This window comes from Stegastes partitus, unplaced genomic scaffold (genome assembly GCF_000690725.1).
Source record: "Stegastes partitus isolate 25-593 unplaced genomic scaffold, Stegastes_partitus-1.0.2 Scaffold915, whole genome shotgun sequence".
In the NCBI taxonomy this organism is placed as follows: domain Eukaryota; kingdom Metazoa; phylum Chordata; class Actinopteri; family Pomacentridae; genus Stegastes; species Stegastes partitus.
This window is the reverse complement of record NW_007578646.1, coordinates 338,362-345,569: the sequence shown is the minus strand read 5'-3', so window position 1 is coordinate 345,569 and position 7,208 is coordinate 338,362.

Genomic DNA, 7,208 nt, shown 5'->3' with positions numbered 1-7,208 from the left:
CAGTCAGTGCACAGGGACGGTCAGCTGTCATCTGGTTCCGTGGTTCCACCGTCTTTCAGTCGATCCAGACGCGTTTCAGATCCAAAATAAATAAATAAATACTTTGTGGATCAGGGCCAGGTGCTGATGTTTGTTCAGAACCTGGGCTCTGATCAGTACTTTAAATACAAAAAAGATCCGATATGAGATGTCGGGGAACAAGGTCCAAACAGATGGCGGCCATCTTGACTATCCTACATGGAGCTGGTCGCTCTACTTTCATCATTTCCTGTTTTGTACAGAAAGTCATAAACAGAATTTGACAGAATCAGAAGAACACAGCATTCGGATGTAGGTGTTCCTAACCGTGTTCCATCCACGTATCCTCGCTGTGACAGGTTTGTGCTGCACATTATGAAACAGCACATTCTTCTTCTTCTATCTGCTCCGGGATCCACACAGAAACATGAAGACTTGTCCGTGTACATCCAATATGCATGGCGTGGGCGCACACGCTGCACAACGCCACTGGATATGCAGCACATAGGTCTGCATGTTATTTCAGTCATCAGCTCACATATATGTGCACCTTTAACCCGACAGGCAGGCAGGGCGAGACTAATGAACCGAGACGAGGAGGAGACGTGAGTAAAGGAGCCTAATTGATAGAAGAGACGAGCGCGGGAACAAACTGTGTCTTCGTACGTCACCATCTCCCTGCGTGACCTCCCCCTGACCCAGACCTCGCCGCCGCCGCGAAACCCTGCAGCTAAATCCCGAGCTAAGAGGTCATGGAGCTAACGCAGCGCCGAGTCGCAGCGCCGGTCCTCCAGCTGCAGCGTCATGAATAAGTCAGATACTGTACCTCGGTCCGGTCGCGGCTCCCAGCAGCGCCAACGTTCACGTTGCATAATTCACCGCGTTCATAATCTATATTTCAGAGACGGACGCGGCACTTTCTCACAAACCGTTTATCTGCAGGTTCAGGTCTTCGGCACAACAAACACACGAGCGTGTTTGGAAACAGACGGATCGCTTCAGAGCTTCACACCGTAAAAAAAACCTGCACAACGATAAAACCTGTTAAAACCAGCTGTATTTATCTGTAAAATAACAACAGTTTAGCTCATTTAAATACAGAAAACACTGTAAATTTACAGCTACACATCGTTAAAGAATAATTCACTGCTTGTAAAAATGTTGTTTTTACAGCTTCGGCCTGTAAACAGTCAACATGTTGGTTCATGAGTGTTTCTGGGTTTTAAAGAACAAACAGGTAAAAGTTTCACATCTCAGTATCCTCCTTTTTTAATTACAAACATTATTTGTAAAATCTTTTTTCCCCAGAATTAAATGAACAAATAAATCCTGTAATATTATGGCCAAACAGTGTAAACAAACAAACAAACAAACAAACAAACAAACAAACAACTAATTACTGTTTGTAAAAGCACAGATTTATCCTGTTTTGTTCTTTAACATGTAAATTAAGACTTTTGATGTGACTTTATGAGAAATGATCTGTAATTTACCAAAACAGGTCAAATCTGTAAAGTAACAGGTATTTTGTTTTTATTTGTTTTTATTTGTTTTTATTACGATTTTTCGGTTGTTGAACGTTTTTTCTTTCAAATAATGACAAACATGTGTAAAACCTATGATTATGAATTAAATGCGTTACAGTCCCGTCTTATAAAACAACACATCACTGTTTGTAAAAGCACCGGTTTGTTCAGTGGACTTGTTTTACATTCACATGTTGGTTCATCTTTTTTTTATGATATTTTCTGTAATTCACCAAAACGGGTCACAGTTTAAAAAGTTCAGGTTTTTCAATCTTAATATATAAAATTCTTAATATTTATACTTTTTGTTTCAAACAACAACAACAAACGTTTTTTTTATGATTCAAAAGCAGCATAACAGAATTATTTTAGTCACATATAAACCAATCTGGATTTATTTCTTCTGTTCAGTTCTGTTCCGTCGTCACGTAAACACGATGAAACACGTTTACCGTCGACTGAACTGTTCTGGTTCTGTGTCTGCACCGGTTCTGTTTTTATGGTTTTATGTTTACGTGTCTGTTCTGTTCATGGTTCTGTTGATGTGTTTATGTGTTGATGGTTTTTACTTGTTCTGGTTCTGCGGCTCTGTTCCGTGTTGTTCTGGTTCTGCGTCTCTGTTCCGTGTTGTTCTGGTTCTGCGTCTCTGTTCCGTGTTGTTCTGGTTCTGCGTCTCTGTTCCGTGTTGTTCTGGTTCTGCGTTCCCGTCTCTCCGTCCTCTGATGGTTTCCAGCCGAGCGGCTCCGGCTCTCCCTCCTCCCACCGACTCTCTGCTTGGCTGAACTCTGTCTGAACCTTCACTTGAACCCTGGATGAACTTCGCTAAACTGACCCATTAATCTACTTTGGGTGTAAAACGGGCTCTACGGTGGCCCAGGAGGGACACCCCCACCGCGGTCCGCCGCTGCAGAACCGCCTTCTCGTCACCGAACACGTGCACGTCGGGCAACGAAGCGCAAAAGGAACAAAGATTGCATAAGCAGCCGAGGAAGAGCAGCTTCACAGAGGGTTTGTGTTCTTGTGTCTTCCTGCTTTTAGAGGAAACCAGCGACACAGAACCAGGAGAACAGAAACATTCCCGTCCGATGTTAACATCTGTACAAACGAGGGAACCTGTTGCAGCTGCAGGAGGATCCCTGAGTCACTTCTATCGATCAGCAGCACACGGATTACGGTGAATCTGTGCCAACGGATAAGTCACCGCCTGATCCTACACGCAGGCTTTAGCGGCTGTAAAGCTCTGCTGCTGTCGGAGCTGCAGCGGCTTACAGCGCAGCGCTGCAGGGAACACGTCTGCTGGTCAAACTTCTGCTGCAGCTTTGCAGAAACAAGCGCGTTCACTTTGCATTGTGCTCCGAGTGAAGCTCCTCCTTCAGGCCGCGGCGTCACGTAGCTGAACGCTAACCAGGACTCTGCTGCTTGCAGCTCGGGTTGCCAGGTCTGCTCAGAGGATGCAGGTCGCTGTGACATGACAAATAAATTCACCCCCAGAGTTCTCCTCAGCACAAGCGGGAGGTGTTGGAGACATTTGGGCTGAACTGCAGGCCGTGTCGACGCAGAGCAGCGAGGAGACGAGTTAAACATGTCGGCGATATTCAGACCATGTAAGTCAACGTGGTTGTTTCCAGCAAGAGAGACTGAGAGGGAAGAAAACCTCCTGGATCAGTGAAACAAACGCTGCAGGGCTCAGAAACGGTTCACAGGAGACTCAGCGTGGAGGATGCTGTCAGCACGGTGAGACGTCTGCTCAGAGTTCAGGAGAAACGAACCCAGCTGGTCTATACAGAAAGCAATGAATGATCATCCTCCATCACTGAGTAACCTGCCCCACCATCTGACGTCAGGAAATGTGAAAAATCACAGTCGCTGTTCATCAAATGTCTCGTTTAGTTAGAAGATTACCGTCACAGAGGAAACAGGAAATATTCACACTTTAGAATCAGAGAATTTAGACTTTTTGTTCTGATAAAAATCCCAAACCGACCCACTGATGATCTAAACGTCTGGTCCGTGGCTTCTACGGTCTTTTCTCTGGAGACAATAAACCCTGAATCTGGCTTTCAAGGTAAAACGTTCACTTGTTTTTCAAAACAGAGAATTTCTCAGCTCTTAAACTCAGACTGAAACCTGAGGACGTGCAGCGCTACATCATCTGAGGGTCATGTGACCTTCACTGTGACGGGAAACCAAACGTCTATATTGAAGCGAGTGATGAATTTAAGAGGTGCTGCTCTGGTCTGAGGGTTTCTTATCATGAAGTATAAAACAACCAAATGACTGCTGCAAACGCTGGCTGTTTGTGTTGATGGAGGATTCATTTAATGAGGAGCAGCAGCTTTTCATCCACCGATACCGGCTGAGAAGCTGCCAGAACTCCCTCACGGTCCTGGTCGAGGCGGCGCTGTGACGACATGAGGAGCAGTGGACCAGAACTTTCCCAGCTCTGGTGTTCTGCAGCGGTGCACCGTCAGGTCACAAACAACCTGAATATTCTGGGAAGGAAACGATGACTAAAACAGCATCAGCATGCAAAGACAGAAACCCAGAGTTCATCCTGTTAGTAGGTCAGTGTGTGAGCAGCAGCAGCAGGAGGAGGAGGGAAGAGAAACATCCCGCCATGAATCAACCGAATGTTGTGATCGGTAACGGACGTTGTTGTTGTCTCTGTGCCCCGTGGCAACATGGGAGCTCTGTCGCCGTGCCAACCGGCCTCCCTCCTCCTCCGTTTTCTCAATGATGCCCTCCCTGTGAGTGTGAGCTGGTGGAGGAGGATTACATGTATGAATGTGCTTGTAAGTGTAATTTGTGTGTGTGTGTGTGTGTGTGTGTGTGTTCGGGGGGGTTTCTCCTCCGACACCCGGTGGTATTAATAGCCATAAACTCCAGATGACCCCGGAGCTGCCGGCGACTCAGCCTGATTTAGTTTGGCGTCTCTCGGTGTAACGGCTCAGCCCGTAATCATATCGCCGTGCTGGAGGAGGACCGGGACCGTCCCCCTCGCTGTACTGTACTCTCCAGAGGGACTCTTGGCGGTACAGTACGGCCGCCTCGCCGCTAACGCACTCTGACAGGAAGTGAGTCCCCGTCTACTGTCCCGGTTCCTCCCCCGTAAACAGTTTAACTCAAACTTTAAACCATTTCAAACTGGATCACGTCAGGCCCGATCATACCGTCCCGATGACGCGCTCATAACTGTCAGGGTCTGTTTGAAGGCGGGCGGCTGACAGGTGCCCCAAAACGCAAAGAAATCAGAGTTTCTGTGATCCTGGAAGTCCAGGGAGCGACGCCGGCCGAGGCGACGATGACAGAGGTCAATCAGAGAGCCGCCGCCGAGGTCAGAGGCTCGCCGGTCGGGTTTGGAGACGCAGCTCCAGCTCCGTACGCAGAACCGGTGATCCTTTATGCTGACGGACAGACTGTCATCTCGCATCACGGCGGCGCGCACGCCATCGATGAACTATGTGACAGAGTTTTGCTGGTTCATGAAATAATACGGCCTCCATCAAGAAAATCCAGAAAACATCCGAGACGAGACGCAACTTCAAACACGGAGCTGCTTTTGTTTCCTCAACAAAAAACCACGAAGGAAAATATCTGTGACTTACACGAAAGCTAACGACAGTCAGTGGACAGGACCGGTCGCTGTGCTAATGCTAATGCTAAGTCTGAACGTAATGGTACTCATCTAGCATTAGCATTAGCTCAGATTAGCTCAGTCTGAAAGGTCACATGTGGTGAAAATCCATTTTTATTTTGTTTTGTAGCTGTTTAGGTGTAAATTAAGACGTAACGATACTTTTATTTCTGCCGTCACACACAGCCAGAAAGCTCCTCAGATTTACAAGCCAGTCAGAATTTCACTGACCGGTTCTGTTCCAACAGCTGTGATCCAGGTGAGAGTCGTTGTAGCTCCGCCCCCTCGCTGCTTCCAGGTGATCCTCCCAGTCCACCAGGTTTATCTACGTTCTAGAGCTGCTTCTGCTAACTTCAGAACATCTAGTCCACCAGAAAAACTCACCAAATGTTCTGCTGTAGGAGTGAACACAAGAGCCTTCATGCACCGCCAGCATCTGAGCAGCCGAACAGCGAGACAACAAAAGTCCTGAGAGTTAGCATGCTCTGCAGCTAATGTGGCTAACGTTTTAATATGTTTTGTTTTGTTTTATTTAATCTATTTGTGCTACATTAAAAAAAACTTGTTTGCTTGTGATGAGAACTTTGGATCCAAAAGCAGGAGCATCACAGCGGAGCAACAGGAGAAATGAAGCCATCGATGTCGGCTGTAGTTTGTAGTTTCATCCTTGACTGGGAACTACAACTGTCATGGCGTCACTGGGGTGAAAAGATGCAAAACATCAAGAATCAAGAAAAAAAAACATGATGAAGGTCAGTACAGGCAGCACAGAGGGCTACAAAGCAGCCTCCACTTCACCTCAACAGTCCAGACGTGAATAATTTAACATGAATACAGAATAATTCAGACAAAACCCCGACTTAAAGACGAGCCCGTGTCTGGAGTCGTCCTTCGGCTTCGTCTCTCCTCAGCAAGCTAGAAAACATCTTTCTGGAGGTCTAATAAAGGACCAGGCGTCGGGCGGCGCGTTCGTCTCACCGAACACGAAGTCCTCTGGATGCGTTCATGGCGACTGCCACAACACATCAGGGCTGCGAACGCTCCGACAACCAGCCGCTCTCAGCGGGACGTGAACTCGTAATCCTGCCGGTGTTAATGCCAAGCTCTTCCACTTTAGCTCCACTTACACATGTCGCCCTCGATAGATACGCTGCACGCATGGCAGGCTGTGACATCACTGTTTTGTTCTGTGACATCATTATTTTATACGGGGATTCATGATTCACTGGGATTACGCTGCACACACACGTTTGGGAAGTTCGAGTCCAAAGAACGACTGAAACAACAGAAAGCGACTCCAGAAACACCTGGTTCATCGGTGGAGATGTTTAGACCTCCTGCCCCAGAACAGAGAGTCAGAAAATCATTTTACTAAATCAGCATCAGTCAGTTAAACAGATGAGTGAAGTCATGTAACAGCAGACCTCTGAACACAGGCTGCTGCTTTCCTGACATGATCACAGCTTCGTGACTTCAGCAAAATCACTGAAACGTCAAGTGATTCATAACTGATTCACCTCTAAAAAAAAAAAAGCTGCATTGTGTCTAAGTTGGAAGTCCAGTAGGAGTATAAATACTTTAGAGAGACTACAGTGAAGCACAGGCCCCAGAGCAGAAACGTAAAGCAACTAAAGTGAAACTAAACCAGGCACATCTGTGGTTTCCAGTCAGACTAACTGAACAAACACGGATATGAAATGAGCTGTGAGCAGCAGAACTTCCTCCGTTTTGGACCTTTTGGCCTGTATGTCTGCATCATGGCTCCACATGTTAAAGAACTGAAAAATCTGATCGTGAGACCTCAAAGATGGAGAAGGATCCTCAGTAGGTACAGAAGGAGCCACAGCAGCACTAATCACGGCTAAAGGGGTCGTCCTCCTAAAACAACTCCACAGACAGACAGACAAAGGCAGCTGCTTTAGACTCTGTTATCAATGCAGACCAGAGTCTTTGTGAAGCTCAGACAGTTGCTTGTTCTTCAGCACAAAACTGCAGCATGGAGCTTAGTTCAGAACATGAACAGAAGCCTG